Source organism: Drosophila obscura, unplaced genomic scaffold, assembly GCF_018151105.1.
Source record: "Drosophila obscura isolate BZ-5 IFL unplaced genomic scaffold, ASM1815110v1 contig_17, whole genome shotgun sequence".
In the NCBI taxonomy this organism is placed as follows: Eukaryota; Metazoa; Arthropoda; class Insecta; order Diptera; family Drosophilidae; genus Drosophila; species Drosophila obscura.
In genome coordinates this window covers 3,186,966-3,206,345 of record NW_024542757.1, presented here as the reverse complement: position 1 = coordinate 3,206,345, position 19,380 = coordinate 3,186,966, and the positions used below count along the sequence as shown (strand labels likewise).

Here is a 19,380-nt window from a genome sequence, read left to right as displayed (position 1 = left end):
GGCACTGCAGCGTCGACACAAAAAACTAGAAGAAACGATGACTGAACTTTTGCGTACTGGTGCGCTTAATACCCTTCCCCATGCGTATGTACGAAAACTTACTTTATTGAATTTATTTGGCAGCAAAAAGAGAATGTTCCATATAGTTCCAACATAGTGCCCAGTTCTTGTATCGAAAGTTACAATCAGAATACAAATATCTAGTCAAAATCGTAATACCATCTCTCCTTTTAAGGGTAACGGAAAAAGTATAAAGTTCCCGTTGTTTACATAACAAAAGCAGTGCGCGGGAGTGGAAAAGGAGAGTAGAGGGGGGTGGGATGATGGGTTGCCTGTCAATTTGTGCATTGGAATTCAACAACATTTCGTAGTCCAGCTCGTTGAGAGCATGGCAGGGGGCAGGGGCAGAATGGGGCTGGAAAGAACACATACATACATACATACAGACATACATACATCCATACATACATACATACATATAAATTGAAGTTTTATTGTTTCTGCGCCTCTGTCGCTGGTGCTCTGCCGCTGCCTCGGCTGCTGCTGCTGCCTCTGCCGTAGGCCATAAACAAAGTAATTAAATGCAAAATTCAGGCAGCAGCAATCCAGACAGCAAGAACAACAAAAGCAGAAGCCAAATGCAATTAAACAGTTGAAGAAAAACCGATTCTTTTTCGGCGTTCGTCTGTCTCTCCCTACTGTCCCTCCCCTGGCCAACTATCTTACCGTTCTGCCCTGTCTCTGCTTTATTTCACATGTGCCGCCGACCGACCCCCAAGGCAACAAAATCTGCAACAAAAGCAAAAGCCAAAAGCAGGAGCAAAATCAAAAGCAAAAACCAAAAACACAACAACAACAAATCTGCAAATAAACAGACATTTGCTGCCGACGTCGATGCAGAGGCTGACGCTAATTGAAGCAGCTGCGCTGTCAGCGTCAGCCGTTGACCGTTTCCACAACTCTCTTAGAAACTGTGTTGAGAAGAGTGAGGAGGGGAGGGGAGATATGTGGCCATGATGGATGATCAGCAGGCCCAGAGTGCATTGATGAAAGGTAAGCTATTGATTGTCAGAGAGCGCTCTAGAAGGTAGGTAGGTAGGAACCTAATTCCTTTCAACTGATCTGACCGATAAAAGTGGCTAGCAATAGCTAGGAGTTACCTTGGATACAATATACCTTGAGCGTATCCACTTGATCATCTCGATAAGGTAAACTGAATTATTCCAGAGCTCTCTCTCTCAGCGTGTTAATCGAAATAGTGAACTCTAAGAGCAGCACAGCTCACCTGGCAGACATACATAAATACACCTTGGATAGGCAGAGGATTCCTCTTCCTCCCTTTGCCCACTTCTTCTATTTTTTTTGTTGCCTTCTAATTGGCAAAAAGTGACAAGATTTTTCTTGTTTCATTTTGTAGTATGTATTTTATGAGTTTTTTTTTTCCAAATAGTATGCAGGTATATTTGCTGAAGATGTGGGCAGGTGTGAAGACTTGCTAACAAAATGCCAACTGGAAGATGAGGCAGCAGGCAGAATGGTAAATGGTTAAACGCTAATGGAAATGCCGTCTAATTGCTGCAGAGTGGGGCAGAGGGAGAGCTGGCATAGCTGGCAGCTGTGTGTGTGTGTGCAACTTTGTTGGTTAAGTGTTTCATAAATTCAACAGTATAGAGAGAGAGAGAGAGAGAGAGTGGCAGGGGGTGGGGTGTGAGAGAATGTTTAGCATAACATAATTAACCGCTACAATGAAAGAGGGAACAGACCAAAAGGGGAAGGGGGGTTGCTGGAGGAGCGCAGTCCACCCAACATTTAAGTCTACATAATTGCAGCAAAGAGAAAAGTTCCCAGGAAAAATGCTCAAAACTAAATGCATTCCCTATTTAATGGAGCGGAATGGTAGGGATTTATGAGGGGGAAATTGTTATAGCTTTGTAAGCTAGAAAGTCTAGAGAACTGGCGAAAATCTTTTAGAATTTAAGGATAAATTAAAGGATATCCCATATCTTTAATTACTGCTTACAAAACATTGGAAAACTAGTTGCACGTCTCCAAAAATTAAATATTGCACGCCACTTGGGTACGTTTAAGATTATTTCTAACATAATTAGGGGACTCATCCATCAACTGTCTGTGGAATTGGGTTAGTTTTTCCATTATCTATACTTTCCCATGCAATGCAATGATATTTGTACCGATAGACTCCTCCAGAGAAGCACACTTCTTCGTACATACCTGCAAAGAGATAGAAAGGGAATATAACAATTAGTATGCTCATGTACTCTTCATGTCATAAATCATTCAAAATATTTCACAATTTTAACTCGCATATTAGCAAATATTTAAAGGGAAAATACGCACAGGTCTTGGACTGGCTTGAGTTCTCATCTTGTTGCCATTTATGTGGCACCTAAGGCATGAGGACTTAATCTGTCTGTATAGAATATTCCTGCCACCATTGAACCGCATTCTAAGCACCTCTGAGCTCTGAGCTCTAAGCTCTAAGCTCTCGGATGTGCAGCCATAACAGAAGTCGAATGGAAAATAGAAAAAGGAAAATTGCTTAGCTTTTCAATTTTGCTTATTTCCCTGTCCATGCCGCCTGATTGAGTTCCGTTTCTGTTTCGTTTTTCATCGAGACTGCAGTGCAACAGCAGAGGTAAAGGCAGGCAGCAGATAAATATAACGAACCCAGAGAGTTCGAGTTCGAGTTCCCGGAATGATTTAAATGCAAAGTGTACATTTTAACACGCGGCCTGTGCACTCCTCCTCCTGCCGCTACTGGGGGCACCACCTTCTGCAACTCCAGTCGACTCCGGCTGCGGTTCCTTCTTCCACATCACATCACATCCCATCCTGCTCTCTCCGTAGCCCCCACAGAGGTCCTCCCTCCTCCATCAAGACATTGCCGCCAAATGAAGCAATTGCACATACAACCAGGCGGCAACAAGCGTGAAATGCCTTCACTTCTGACATTTCAACGAATGGCGAATACTCTTTGCGAAATAAATTTAAAGTTATGTTTACCAAATTATATATATTTTTTAAATTGAAAAGCTCTGCCTAAATGTTTCTCAAAATGTCTATTTTTTTATTGTTTCAAACTCTCAAAGGGTATTCCAAGAGTAAAGCCGAGTAATCCCTTTCTGATGATTCAGGATAAATGCTGCTGCTGTTGCTGGTGGCGTCAGCCAGTGTGTGTGTGTGTTGCACAGGGCCTCTGTCTCTCTCCTCCAGTGCCAGTGCCAATGCCGATGCAAGGCGACGCGCCAGTGCAACAACAAAACATAAATTCCAATGAAATAAGTTGATTTATGCTGTTGCGCGCGCCGTGAGCTGACAGCCACAGAACCCCAGCACCCGAGCACCCCAGCAACCAGCAACGGAAAGGGGAAAGGGAAGGGGGGATCTTGGCGGAGAGTACGAGGTGAAGTTGGGAGACCATCATCTGGTCGGTTCTTTTTGGTCTGGGGGTCTCGTCTCTGGTCTCTGGTCTCTGCTCATATGCCATATTTCTCATATGTACGACGATATATGCTACTATATCTTGAGGAACATTTCTCTTCCAGCCGCCACACCACCTCCTGCCCCACGTCCTCTATCGCTGACGTGCGGCATGCAAGAGTCAAAAATAACTAAGAAAGAAATATAAAAAAATATAGAAAATGTATGTACTAGTGGTTGAGGCGTTGAGGCTGCTGTCAGGGTGGCAGGGGTGGCCAGGGGGGCGTGGCACTTGGCGTTGATTGAATTATATTTTGTGCACCGGATAGCATAAAAACCAAATGTGCGCCTACAATTTCTTATGGATGTTGAATGTTGGATGTGTTGCTGTGCCTGTGCCTTTGCCTTTGCCTTTGCACAATCAAAAAGCTCCCAAGCAAGTTTCATTCTGCATTTTCATAGAGATGGTAGATAGAATCACGAGTTGGGGGCACGAGCAACTAAAGAAGTGAAGTGGATAATGGCAGTTGGTGGAAATTCTTTACTTAAGACTTAACTTAAGAAACCAAAGCTACTAGTTTTTTGTGGTCTCGTCTCAAAGAAGAATGTGCCGCACAGCATGCACACGACATGCATGTTGTTTGGCATGGTTTGAAGAACTTTATTGGCATTTACAAACATTTGCTATAAATATTAGCTATTATTTATTTGTTTGTATTTATTCTCTGCCATATTTTTGGCTAAAGATTTTAAAGGGTTTTAGAAAATTGTGTGAGGACCCAGCGCTCTTCGACTCTTTTATTCCTTCATACAACTTTGGGTTCATCCTCTGAACATTTTGAAAAATGCTAAGATATTTGGAACTGATTGAGATTAGAGATACTCGTATACAAAACATGATCAGATTTTTCTCTAGCCAGAATAAAAATATTCCGTTTAGGAATCTTATGTATATCCTCCATTATATTCCCATTAAGTTTTACCCTTTAATGTTCCTAACTTGCAGGTTGTCGCCCGCTACCATCTCTAAGCATTACACGTGCCTGCCACCAGCCTCCCTGCCTCCCTTGCTGGGCCCACACAATGTTTTTAGGGCCTTTAATTTTATGAGCTTTTAACCCAAAACACAAACATAACCGCGGACCAGCGCAAGGGGGGAGAGATGGAGAGCGTTAGCCGAGTGGGGGGGAATCAGGGGCTGCAAGTGTAAATCATGAAAATTATAAGCCATTTTAATTAGCTGCTGTTCTTGTGGGCCAGCAGCGGCCGAGACATCATCAGAAACACATTTCCCATGCAGCAGATGATGAAATTTTGATGCTGCTGCTGCTGCTGTTGAAAGCTATTTCCCTACAGCCTACACACACTCATCATTGGAGATTGGAGAAGGAGCAACTCTCCCTCCACATTGGAGCAACAGAAGTCCAGACACGAGACGACCCCAGACCCCAAGAGTGGAACCCGGGGCCCAGACAGGGGGCTAATTTGTAGAGGCCAGGGGTCAAGTAATGCATTTTACTCATTAGACGGACTGCCGTCTTTGATGTTCTCTTAGCAGAGAACGCCGCCATCCCCCTACGCATTTCCATTTCCATTTTTATTTTCCTTTTCCTTTTCAAGTGATTTGCATGCCCCGTTCTGACCCAAACTCTGATTTATACGCGGTAATTGTAGGGTAATTAGGGTAGGTTGGTTCCTTTTCTTGGCTGCTCGATGTCTGTAATGGCAAGAATTTTAGCTTGCAAGTCGATCTATCAGAACTTTGGATATTAAGAAACTCTTTACGTCTGTGATTTCGAAGCTATACTTTATAGATCAATAGAAAATACTCCAAAATCTGATAAGTAGCACAAGCAGAATATGGAAAACTGTGTAGATTCAGCGCAAAGAATCACGTACAAATTTCGAGCGTAGGCAAATGCGTTTTGTTTCGTGTCATTCGAAGAGAATGTACCCATTCGTTTATGGGAATTTTGTACGTTCGCTTTTGGAAAATTATTAACCAGAGCAGGGGCCTTACATATTCCCATTCTCTGCTCTCTGCTCCCTTTCTGTTGTGTTCCTCTCTGTCTGTTTCTTTTGTAAGAACAATCTATTTCTTGTTCTTCAAGTCATAAATTCCTGCTGCTCAACGACTTGTCATTCATGTCGCGCACTGTGCGCATGGGCAGCAGGTTCAACAGAGGTATGGCGGAGAGGTGGGCATGCTGTTGCTCTTTATTCGAGCTCCACTGTCAACTGTCGTCGGTCGCTGTCTTGTCGCCCGTTGAGCCGCCGTGTGGCGTGCACCTGCGCCGATAAGATAAGATGTGTCAGGTGGGGCAGGGGCAAGGGGGGGCAGGCGGTGCTATGCAGCGGGGAGTGCTTAGAGAGGGGAGGAGGAGGATGGGGGTTTCTGGTTTGTGTTTTGGTGGCATGCGGCTTGTAAGTAGCTTGCCTTTGTCTATGCTTCAATGTTGTTTAACGTTGTTATTGTCCGCCCAGGGGAATGAGGAGAACACACACACACAGATAAAGAGAGAGGCAGAGAGAGAGAGAGTAAGGTTTGAAATGGGGAGCCCAGAGGGTGGTGCATTGTTGCTTCTCGGAAATGTTCGCCAAGGGAATTTTGTGTGGTGTACCGTGTTTTCTTTTATATGGAACAAAGATTGGGGGAATTGAGTCAAGTCCAACGAAATGTTGCCACAAATGAAAAGGATGAATTTGTTCAGAGCAAACGAAACGGGGCAAAGCAGAGTGGGTGGGTGGCAGGTGGGGTGGACAACTTGGGGAAAAGGAAAACAAGGCAAAAAGCAAGGGAAAAGTTAATAAGCAAAAGGAAAGCAACGAACGAAAGATACATATAATAGAGTTTGCCTCCCCCCTGCCCCTTCCACCGGTCGGCATTTGGGTGGAAAACCATAACGGAAATTAATTTGGACAGCAATACTCGTATTTCAATGGAAAACGCTGCACCAAACTCAATTTTCAATTGATTTGTGTTGCTCAGTGAATTTCACAATTGAAAAGCTAGCCCCTCTCTAGAGGTCTCTCTGCTGGGGTAAACGGGGAACCCCTATATCTCTAGCACTCTCATCCATTTAATTGAACTTTCACCAAACGAAAAGCAACTAAAATTGTGTGACTTTAATTAACATATTTTTCCATAATTCTAATCCCATTTTCACTGGCCATACCCCCTGCCAGGTCTCACCTTTCGCACTCAAAGCGAGTGACCCACAAACCTAACAACAACAAAAAAACAAAACAAAAATAAAAACCCTTTCAAAAGAGTACCAAAATAAAGGTAGATTGAAAAATACAAAAGGGTCATCCATGAAGTAGGCCACAACGAAGCGGGGAATACCCTGTACAAGTTGGAAATCTCTTCAAATAAGGGAAGATTTATTGAGCATTTTGCTATTCATTCTCAAGAGGTTTATTCTTCTTCTCAAGTGGAATTCAGAGTGTAATTTCCCTATACACAGGCATATTCAACCTCTTTCGAAAGGGTACGAAAGCCCCTCTCACTCCCTATCAGCATGTACATAATTATTCATTCAACTGCCGAAACCTCAACTGAATTCGGGCTTAGATATCTGATCGCTTCAATCTTTTCCCATGCAAGGTGCACTTTTCATATTACTCAGCGTTTTCCCACCCAGCTGGGCTGATGGCAGGGACGGGTTTATTCTTGGAAAGGTGGGGGTGGAGGGTTAGATGAAAGCTCAAAACACATTTCCAATCAAAGTCGTTGACTGTGCGGATGACGATGATGACGGGGACGCCTTAATGTTTTAATTTTTGAGCCATTAACAGCTGCATATTTAGCAGGCAGTCGGAAGGCATATGCCCCTGCACCACATGGGGGAAGGGGGTGGAGGGGTGGAGTGTCAGCAGGGGGTGGAGTGCAGTGGGGGGGTGAAGTGGTGGCAAGTACATCATTTCGACATTTGCCAACATGCATTAAACAGGAGGAAAAAGGAGTTCGAGACGGCCGGCGACAACTCTCGGAAACAATGCCATTAGATATATCGCGTCGCAGCCACGCCTATTTTTTGCACATTTTTGGGCTGCCTTCCACTCCACACACACACACACACATGCATACGCGTATTCAAAGGATGCACACACACCCTCACTCACTCACTCACATATAGAGACATTTGCAACCCCTAACCGAATCTTACCCCCAAAAAGCCTGCTGCTCTTCCACTCTCTCTCTCTTCCTTTCTTCTTTTTTTTTTGGGCTTACTTTTAGTGCTCATTCCCTGCTCTGCCCCCCTCACTCCACACCACTCCTGCTGTTCGGTGGCGCAGCAAAAATTAAAAGCATTAAAAATACCCAAAAGAAAAAGGGAGCTCGGGTTCGTTCCGTGTAGCAGGGCTACAGATTGGATGAGATGGGTTGGGTTGGGATGGGATGGCCTCATCTCTGGGATCTGGGTTGGTGTTGCACACGGATTGAGAGTGGGTTATGGCTGTCTGTTGCCCGCGCCCGCGGCTGAGGTGTTGCGATTGCAATAACCTTGCGCCGCAGCAATGGAAAAACCCACAAAAAAAATCCATTAAATGCAGGGGAACAGTGGGGCTGAAACTTTTAGAAATTAAAAGTCTAGCCAAGGAAAATCGTTATTTAGAAGCGTTTTATTTAGTTAGACACTCGTAGGAAATTCCAGCGCTGATTTTATTATTTGGGCAGCTAAATTTATTCCATGCAACCCAAATTGATTTGATAATTAAACGCCATCCAAGAATTTAATCTTTTCTCTTTCCTTTTTATATATTTTCATGCGAGGGAAAGCCGATCTGTTTGCACAGGATCACTCGGTAAACAGAACTCTGATGAATTTCCCACAACATGCTTCCCCCGTAATGCATAAAAATAATTAATTAACGATCCCTGTACACAATTAACCCCTTTGGGATCAACAAAAATTTGATCCACAATCGAAAATTACTGCCCGCAATCATCCCTCTCTGGACGAGTTTCGGTTCCACTGTGCGAGGTTTAGGTTCACGCTACGCCACCCACACCACACCACACATAACGGTCTGCGTCGCATCGCCTTTTGCCCTTACTTTACCGTTAAACGTAACAACAAATCGTTGTGGATTTTATGAGTTTCCTTTCGCTTGTCCGTCCCCCTTGCCCATTGCTTCCCCACCCCTCTGCAATGAATTTCATCTCTCCTTTGGCACTCCATCACCCATCCACCCATCAACCATCGCGCATCGCACATCGCTATTGCTATTGCTGTTTGTCTTGTGACAGGCAGCAAACAGATTGTTTTTATCCACGAACCTGAGGATGGGGTTGCTTCAGCATCATCCTCAGCATCCTCAGCCTACTCCTCCTGGTGGCATATTGGTGGTTGAATTGCAGTTGCAATTTCCCCTTGGCTTTAATTTAATTTAAACGACAATTCATGGCACGCACTCTCTAAAAATTTTACACAATTTTTGATCTGCGGGCCGGAACCCCTTAACGGACCACGCCCACATCCAGGAATGTGGAACCACACTAATGAGACACATTTAACGGAAGGGAGGGCATCTCCCTCTCTCTCACTCTATGTGCACCCAGGGGACACACACATTTTTCCAATTTCCTAACTATTATTGCAAAGCGAAGCGGAAACACATTTTCATTCATTTGATTCCCCGCTTCATTCATTCATATACCCGTAAGTGCACACACGCACATCGGTACGCGATTCGTACCATTTGGATATTTACCCAAGGGTCGGACCTATTTGCTTTTTGTACTTTTATTGCACCGGGATCGAAGAAGCGAGACAGACAGAAAGAAGAATGGGAATGGTGAGAGAGAACGGCCCACCATCATAGCAGAGCGGAGAGCGGAGAGAGCATCACACTGTTGAGTGGAAATGCTTCGTCGTTGCATTCGGCATCCCCGAACAAGTCTCAAGCGAATGCACTTCGAAATCGAAGCCTTATCAGACACTGAAGACCGTGTTCAAGATAAGCCTCGAAGCTTTTTGATGCCCATTGTTCGTGGATTGGAAAAGGGGCATATGGGATTAGTGAAACAATAAAAAAGATGATCGGTACAATCAACAGAGGAATCGTCGATCAACGGAACTTGGAGACTGGCAGAGCTAGAAATGATAAATAAAGAACAAATATTTAAAGGATTCTACACGGCACCAATCAACTCCCATCAGAACTCAAAGACCGACACACAGATATTTTTATTTCAGGTATGACTTCAGGTAATGACCCCAGTACGAGGTAATCTTTAGTCGAACATAATCAATGGTATATTCCCACTTTAATAATCTCCTTTTGCTCTACTATATTTTCCCTTTCGTTGTTTGCTCTACTAAAGCGTCCAATGCACATAAATAAATTGATTTGGGGTTACGATAAAGTGCATATAACACACACATGTAAAAGGGGAGCGGCAGGGCGGGGGGATAACCGATTAATATTGCCCACGTTTCCGGTGTTTACTTTTGGGGGGGACTGACATTATTAAAGTTCTCAGCAGAGAATACGAGACAGGGAACGTGTAATGGAGAGCTTGGGAAACTTATTTCTATGATAAGCTAAGTAAATGAAAGAACACCAGATATGGTTATGGTTATAGGAATATGGTTATAGCTTCATCAACGATACATAAACTTATATCTATTCATAGTGCAATGGGAATCCCAGGAGCTTGGCAAGCCATTTGGTTATCAAAATGATTGGGGGATTAAGGTTATCTGGAACATATGCAAATGTTACAATATTTCCATGGGAATTGTTTATCTTTCACACAGAAACGTTAGATATTGATTCCGACTAGATCAAATCAATGTGTGGCCTGGGAACATTTATGTTTTATTTTGATAGCCAAAGAAAAGTTCGTTTCTGTTCAATTATTCTGCTGGAAAAGTTGTTGTATTCATACATAATTCAATTACGCTTTTAAATGGCATCTTTAAAGTTTTCATATCCGTTTCCCTGGCTCCAGCTGCAGAGTCTCATCTTATCAATGGGATTTCAAATTTTCAATTGAAATCAATTCAAATTCTTTGACAAAAGAAATAATTCTGTATATAATCCACCACCATAAGACCCGATTGAGGGCCATTAGTGTGGACGGTTTAGGGCCATTTATTGTACTGCGGCGAGACTGGACATGCCCCAGGGCTCAGTCCCCAAAATGCTAAGAACTTTCACTCGCTGCAGTAAATGGATTCTTATTTCCCTCACAAACAAATTTATGTGAGCTTTCAATTTTATAATTGTGTAAATAAACAACTATTAGTGGGTCCGAAATGCGACATAATTGTCCAGTAATCCTAACTAATGAACCGAAACAGCAACGCAACCGAAGATGAACATGAAAAATGGTAAATTTGTATGCTGAATAGAAATGGGAATGTAAATGCAGATCAGACCTGTCCACAGTCCCCAATCTCCAGTCCACGTCCGGGGCTCTGACCAGACCACCAGGTGTCACCGTCTCACGGTTGTTGTTGTTGCTGTATGGGACCCATGTCTTGGGGGAACCCGAAATCACGAAATCAAACGAATCAAAAACGAATAAATAGAAACATTTCCGTGGCCCCAATAGTAGCAGAGCAGCAGATGGTGTGGAGGGGGCGGGGGGGTGGAGAGAGGAAAATCGAAACAAAATTAAAATACAAATGCAAATGCAAACAAGCCTATAAAATTGAAAATATTTAATTAAAAAGATGCGACACATTTTGGCGGGGGAGGGGCAAAATTAAGGGGAAGCTGGATGGAAGCTTTTCCTTGATTTCGAACGTGGGATGCGGTTTTCCGTTGTTGCTGCTGCCCCTGCCCTGCTGACTCAAATATTTGGCTACAACAAAATGTAAAAGAAGTAGAAGAAGGAGAAGCAGAAACAGAAAACGAAAGAGAAGCTGAAAAGCTGCAGAAGAGCAAAAGAGTTGGTGGAAAACTACAACAGACAGTGTGCCTTTTATTGGTTACTCTCTGGTAATTTGTGTTTGTCTGTGTGTGTGTGTGTAGGCCACAAATGATGGCCCGGAGACAACGATGGCGACAATGTGACAACCACAACAATGACAAGCAAACCCAAACGCGGGGAATGGGAATAGAGACAGAGAGAGAAAGAGAGAGAGAGTGGGGGAGAGAGCGGAAAAGAGGTAGAAACTCCAAAGAGTAATAGTGGAGGGGAAAATGCTGCAGACCGATATGGGAATACACTCAACCAGAGGAACCAGAAGAACGGAATGCACTGAAGCGGAAAGTAAAGTAGATATTTAATCCAAAACATTAGATGTAGTATTTCAAACATTAATCGATTATATTTGGAGTGCCTTCTATTGATTGTGATATGAAATGTTTCTTATAAACGCTCCCGTAGTTATTTCTTAGTTTAATCCTTCTTAATGCCAGGAGCTGTGCTCCAAAGAGCTTTCTGTAAATATTAAAACACTTTCTCTACTGTTATACACCTTATTAGCTAGTGCTGTTATTCCGCAAGTGTTTTCCTTCATTTATACGATTATTTATGATTAGAAGCCATCCCATTGATCGTTTACAGCCCCATTTAATGCGCACAAGAAAGGCTACCAAGTCGTAATGCCCCATTTGCCCCTGCAGCGTATTCGTATTCCTTGTATAATGAGCAGAGTCGGCTTTGGCTTGGCGCAGATTTTATTGCAGCATCACGTCCACGTCAACAATGTCCACCGGATGCCTGCAATATATCAAATGAGAGACAGACTGGCCATTGCCAGTGTCCCCCCTCCCTGCCTCTGACCATCTCTTTCTCCTCTCCCTGTCTGACTCTCCCCTGGCTGTAGTGTTTGTCTGGCTTACTTTTAATAATTCCGCCCCGAAGGAACGGCTGGTCGGTCACCTACACACAGCAACAACAGCACCAACAACAACCAACCAACAATACTCGTAAAAGCAATGACAAAACTATAACAATAGGGAATATCACTCGAGGCAATCCCGAATGCAATGCCCGATGTCTGGAGTGGCTTCTGCTCGTCCCTCTCCCTCGTCTGAGACTGAGATCTGTCGTCTCTCCCATCATTTTAGTGTGCAGCGAGGCATAGAAATTACCAAACCCCCCTCCTATCGTACTCCTCCACAATTCGTTCATCCCTACCTACCTACCACCCTCCCTCCCTGCCAGCCAGCACAGACAGTGTCCAAGCCACTGCCGTTAATTATGGGAAGATTTTTCATTGTACAAATGAGCTGGAAGAACTTTTGTCAGGCCTAATGATGGGCAACGGACAGGGGGACAAGCAGCGCGTTGGGGAGGGGTGGGAGCTTCCAAAATATGTATACAATCGGTGTGTAAAAGGAGGGCAGTACAAGAGGCAGCAAAGCCGGAAGAATGCAAATGGGGAGAGGAAAAGAGAACACTAAATTGGTTTATTACATTCCTTCATTAGGAATGGACAGCAGTAGAGAGAGAGAGAGAGAGAGAGATAGAGAGAGAGTGTGAGAGCTATAGATGCGGGGAGGGAGATAAAAGAGAACGGAACCGTGACGCTCTGTTCGTCCGAAATCAACGACAATCAAATAAAGTTTAAATACATATTTTTATTCCATTACACACTCGAAAGGTCTAAGCCCCGCCGCATCGAACGAGCCATGTCTCCGAGAGGTGGGGGGAATGGTATTGAGAATGGCAGTGGGAGTGTGGTACGGGGCACGGGGCACAGGCGGGTGGAGGATGATGGCGATGACGGTGCTGATGCTAGCATGCTCGGTGTCCCGGGTCTCTCCGCCAAGTGCTAACGATTTGGCAATGGCCAGAGACACAATGTCCATCAGTCCCGTCCCGGCTCTCCCTCCGCAAGAGCAGCGCTAAATGTTTTTGCAGCTTTTGATTTACTTAGCGATGATGTCGTGAGAGTGGGAAAAGATGATGATGGGATTGAGAATATTACATTTCTCAGCATATTACTTCTTCCAGCGTTCCCCTTCCCATTCGATTCGAAAGTTCTTGGATAATAATTTAAATTTATTTTTATTTTTTATTGCTCCATTCACACGAAATATCTACCTAGCAGTTCTGCGCTGCTCTGCCCCCCTTAACAATCTATTCTCTGGCTATTAATTGTTGTTATAAATAAGAATTAACTTTGCTGTGGGGCAACACATTCATAAATTTCAATTTGTTAAGAACGTGATTTTGGTAAGCGCCCAAAAGAGTGTGGGAGAGAGAGAGATAGGAGTGCGGTGTGGGGGCTGGATGACCAAGCCAAGTCACGTGCGCATCTCTAGGAGAGGACCGCGACAGCATTCGCCTGCCTTGCCTGCTTACAGGTTTTCTTTCCATTTTTTTTGTTCAACTTTTTGGCCCAGGCTTAACTTGACTTTGGCTGACCAAAAGAGGCCTCAAACCCGCAACTCGAAGCGAGCCTCGTCGAATGCCTGTGTCCTACGTCCAAGCGAAAGGGGTCTGGGGGTCCTGAGGTCTGAGAGCGGGTACTAGCCTCTGACACCGGAGCGACACTCCACTCTGAATGCGAATGGAGGAGCGTTGCCTATACATTGTTGTAGCTTGTTGCAGCTCCCCAAACAACATGAAACGAGGCATAGATGGCGGCGAAACGAAGATATAGATACACTAGAGATACATTTTATCTGGGGGAAACTACTAACACAAAGATATATCGATTTGGTTTGGGTTTTATCGACAAGTTATCCATTAAACTAGAATTTTAAATGTTAGGCTGGCTCAAACTTTAAGCCTTAATGCCAGTATTCCTACAAAAACCTTATATTTAGGATATTTTTATTTATATATGTATTTTACAGCATTGTAAAAGCTTTCTTTGCTTTCTGCGATACCCTCTGAAAGGGTAGGGTATCAGCAGTGCGAGTGCCAGTGCCAGTGCCAGTGCTAGTGCCAGCCTCGTGCACTGTGTTGGTATAAATTCTCGCCTTTCATTTTGGCGAGTAGTCACGATTTATGCGAAATCATTATAGGCAAGTATTTCTTTTTCATTTTACGACGTTTTATCTGCAGGAAGAAGACACTAACCGACACAGCCAGCCACAGCAACAATACAGACAATATATACTATATATACAATATACATAGATACATACAGGTATATACACACATATATAGTGTACACTATAATTGCAGTCAAGTCAATTAAATACATAGATTGCAGCATGTCGATAAGACATTAACCTTCCCTCGCTTCCCGATCGCGCTCTCTCTCTCTCTCTCTGTCTCTGTCTCTGTCTCTCTGTCTTCCCCTCTCTCTTTAGCACCCAATCTTATTATTTGTGACTTGGGCTTTTTATTTGAGCGTTTGGTGGTGTCTTGGGATATTCCTCTTCTTTTTTTTTTTAGAAAATGGCAGGTCATTTCACTTAGCCAGTGAGTGGGGTGAAGTTCGGGCCAGACCCAAAGAGAGTGGCAGTGGGGAGACCTGCAAGATGGTACCCAGAGAGAGTGAGAGAGACAGGCAGAGAGAAAGAGGTCTTCCTTTTTGGCAAGGGAATTTATGAAGACATGAAATGACTTTGATGTTTTTTATCTCCTTCTGCAAGCGTCCGCTCGCACGCCTCCCCTCCCACAGTACCCTGTACCGATGACTTGCAGTGGAAAATGTTGGCCATTTGTTACGGCCAAAACGGTCTTGTCTAAACATCAAATTATAGATAAAATCTAACATGAATATGATTAGTCTGCTCGGTGCGATCTATGGCTTAAGCCTTTGTATAATTATAAATGCTTAAAATGTCACCTGTGTGCGCTTCCAATGCGTGGGATTCACACACAGACTTTCGTTCTTTTATTGTTATTATTTGCATAATTTGAATATCAACTATAGTTAAAACGTTTCCTTTTACTTATTCCCTGTCCGAGTGCAGCATATTTAATTAATGGTATAAATTATTGCATTTTTCTGTCATTCCTCTGTTTATCTTCCATAATTTTCCTCCCCTAGTCACTAGTGCTAGTATAATCTCTCTCTCATTATATATCATATAAATTTCTTTCCCCCTAATCTACCATTAAAAGGTACTACTCGCTGTATCGCTCCCACCACATACCATTAAGAGGGCATATAGTAATGGCTGAAATGGCCATCTTCCCTATCAATCTGTCTACCTCGCAAGCAATCCCCTCAATCAATTTAGTGCGCAGATGAAATTCCCTGCAATAAAAGCGATTAATTAGAACATCAGAGTAAGCTTCCGGCTGGAGCGATCCAACTTTTTACACCTGCCGACAATTTCCCCAAGACTTTCACTCGTGTGCCTACGGGAGCGACGGGTAACGTAACCCTAATACTGGCCCCATCCCTTGCCAACCATTCGATTCCCTAGAGATAAGGGCATGGGGAAACAGCAAGAAAACAAAACACTTGGCACCCAGGGAGAAGGGCCGTCATCAATGCGTGTAATCAACACTTTTATGTGATCCCAAATCCAATTCTCAACTAATTACCAGAGCATCGATACGAGTAGGCAATAGCTGCTATGTGGCATGTGTATGTGTGTGTGTGTGTGTGGGGCAGTGTGGCACGTGAAATGGGCATTTGTGTTGCTGTGTTGTGTGGATTGCATGTGGATTGGGATTGGCTCGCAATTATCGGGTGGCATTAAAGACCTGCGCTGATGATGGCCCCCACCATATTGTGCGATGTTTATTTACTGAACCGAAAGGAATCCTCAATTCGAACGAATCGAAACTGCAACCTGGCACCCTCGCCCGTTGCCAGCGCCAGTGCCGGTTCCAGTTTCTGCCCCAAAAGCTTAGTGGGGCCACAGCTTTCTGCTTTAGTGTGCAGTTTTGTTTAAACAAAATCAATCCAAATCGATTGGTGGCAAATAAAGACGTAAATCAAGGGACAGACGGTGTACAGTGTGGAGGGATGGGAAAGCCGTAACAGATTAAAGGGGCCCTTCTTTTGCCTGTGGGTTTGGTTTGGGGCGATAAGAGAATGGTCTTGTCCGTTTGGAAATTAAAGCAAACTGAGGGAATGTGCCGCCGGGCAATGCCACCAAAAGAGGCACTAATACGCTGTAAGTACAGATGGAGATTAGGAGGTAAAGTACGAGTTTATTTAGTTTAAGTAAAGAATGAAACAGAAGAAATGGGAGGAAAGGGAATTGGCTTGTTGGGGAAATGTTTCTGGCATTCACAATCCATCAGAAATCATTCGGATCTGTTAGCAATCGCAAGTAAAAAAATGTGTCCCTATAAGAGTATTTTGGAGTGTTTTTCGATACTTATTAGAACAAATAAACATGAGTGCATATGGACTTGTGGTTCTTAAGACACCCCGAAAACTACTAAAAACTGTTGGGAAATGGTATTTCCGTGATAAAGCCCCCCCATTCCACACACCTTAGAGGATATCAGCTAGTCGTTGCCTGATGATCCTCCTCCTCCATCCATCCATGCACTTGAGTGTTTATTTACACTCGTCTTGTGTCTAATGTCCCATTCCCCGCTCTAAAGATCTTTCGGGGTTCTTTTTTTTTAAGTAAGCGATTAGTGCGGCGGGGCTGCTGTCGGCTGGGCATGGGCTGTGTGGGGGGCAGGGGAAGACAATGAAAATTTGTCACTTGACAAAACAGAAACAAAACGATTTCCATTTGGGCGACGACAAATAAGACATGAGGCATACATAAGTGGACGATGACTACCCCCTCCATTCCTGACAGTGGGCTCTAACTTGGGACACACTCGCCCGCCTCCTTTCACTCACTCTCTTGAATGAGTGCCAATGTATTGGAAGTAAGAGCCAAATCAACAGAACAATCGTCGTCACACACACACACAGGACACACAGGACACACAGGACACACACAGGACTCAGAGGACACTCTCTCAATGATTGTTATTAGTACATTTGCTTCTGGAGTATATCTAATTTGCCATTGATGTGTGCATTAAGTTTGTATTGGAGGCACAGCACAGCACAGGACAGAACAGAACCACCAGACATAGGCTGTGGCGGCAGTGTCGTAAAACATTAGTGTCCCCTGAGATTAGAGCAACAACAGCGAGAAAGAGAGACCGATAGAGAGATAGTAGCAGGGCAGGGACAGGAAGCGGCAGAGGAAAAAGGCAGGCTCATCGCCCTTTTATTTGACATTGGGCCATATTTATTGCCAACTCATTTCAATGCAGGAAGATAGAGACAGGGAGGGGAAAGATAGAAACTAGAAGAAAGAGAAAAGCGAGACAGAAACTAGGGAAAGACAGAGAAAGAGGCGCTACGCAATTCTGACAAAGCGGAAAAGCAAAATACGCCATCAAAATAAATAACAGAAAAACAGACACATACGCACACACATACACATACGCATACTCATACGTATGCGGGAGAGGCTGTAACAACACCAAGGAAAAAAGTCAAAAAGTTTAAGCTGGCACTCCACTCCCGACTAAAGGATACCTGCTTAATTATAAATTGTAGGGAATTATAATTCGAAAACTGGTTTCCTTCGAAAATAGAAAAATATTCCTCTCTATTAATTTGTCTTTTGATTATGCATGCAGAATATACAGATAAATTCAACAATACAGACTGTCGCCAGCTTTCAAAGCATTTTCATAAACTCAATCACTAACTGGACAAAAAAGCTGCAGTGATGGATGTACGGATTTGGGGATAATTCGCTGATTGGGAAACGCTTCCCTTCTGCCAGCAATACACGAATTCAATATACCCTTTGCACTTCTCAAGTACGAGGTATACAAATACAGTAGCACAGCATTCGGCGTTCCGCAAACAAAACGTAGGAGTAGTACCGCAAGAGAGACAGAGAGAGATAGAGAGAGAGATAGCCTGGGGGAGGGTTACGTTACGTTACAGTTACTGTTTGGCGGCGGCGTCGCGTCCCACCCAAAATGTAATGAAATCCTTTGTGTGAATACGTGTGCGTGTGCGCCAGTGTGCGTTTTGTTTGTCAACTTTTTTGGCCAAGGCGGCGGCAGCGCATAAAAATGCTAATACCCAAACACTACAACAAATTGAGGCTCAAACATAAGCTCAGACGCCGCCGCCTAACTGTATAATTTCAGCGAGCACTTACCGTTTGAATTCAGCCAGGTGAGGGGGCGGGTAGCAGGAGCAGCCAGGAACAGAGTCAAAAGCACCGCTAATCCAAGAGTCCTTTCCGCTCAGAAATTGTGACACACTCGACAAACACACACAAACACTTAGAAAAACCACTGGCACTTGTACAATAATCACTCCGCTCTTTGGGTTGCGAAAAACTTAATTTTCATTCGTACTTTATTCGAATTGCGCTTTTATATTCCGATTGCGAGACGAAATTCAGGAATTTCAAGTGGAAATCTTGTCGGAGCACTTTTTGACGAGCCCCAACAACCGTCTTGTGGCGGCGACGGCGGCAACGATATGCTGGCGAACAAGAAAAACTTTTGGCCAACTTCTTAGTTAAAGTGCTTAGCTAAATGGCTTTTACACCGCGCGCTTCTTAATTATATGCACAAGTTTTTCGCTTCTCGACAAAGTTTTTCCTTTTCAGAATAACACTTTTACCGTTCGACGACGCGCAGCGACCGCGCAGTTGGAAATTTGTGATGTTTCTGGTGCAAAGTTGCACAACAATGCTGCCATACAAATCAAATGTATCTTACGGGAACGCGTATGGAATGACGCAACAATGAATCTTCATTCCATACGCAAAACATGTTGCTCACACCACGAAATGTCACCTCTGAAAAGAGAGCAAATTTTGAAAAACCACCACGAATTGAGAGTGAATTTTGAAAACCCACCACGAAGCTCTATGTGACTTTTTTGTGACGTCTTTGCTAAGAAAAAAAGAGGGTATGGCCAATAGGAAAAATGGACCAGAAAATTCAAACACACCCCCTTTTTAACACACCATGGCCGTCGATACCTTGCCAATTTACGCTCTCCCGACTCATTTTTGCGCTTCAAGCATGAGTCCAAAAAATCTCCCTTCCGGTAACTACACGTT

At 43.8% G+C, this 19,380-nt stretch overlaps 1 long non-coding RNA gene across 1 annotated transcript in view; it reads right to left on the bottom strand.

The window, feature by feature from the left end:
• The window catches only part of LOC121403901, a 33,184-nt gene extending 14,197 nt beyond the window's left edge, over positions 1–18,987 (bottom strand). Inside the window, exon 1 of the long non-coding RNA XR_005967545.1 lies at positions 18,463–18,987. This is a non-coding gene — a long non-coding RNA (uncharacterized LOC121403901). The remainder of the gene's footprint in view (positions 1–18,462) is intronic.
• Positions 18,988–19,380: the final 393 nt, after the last annotated feature.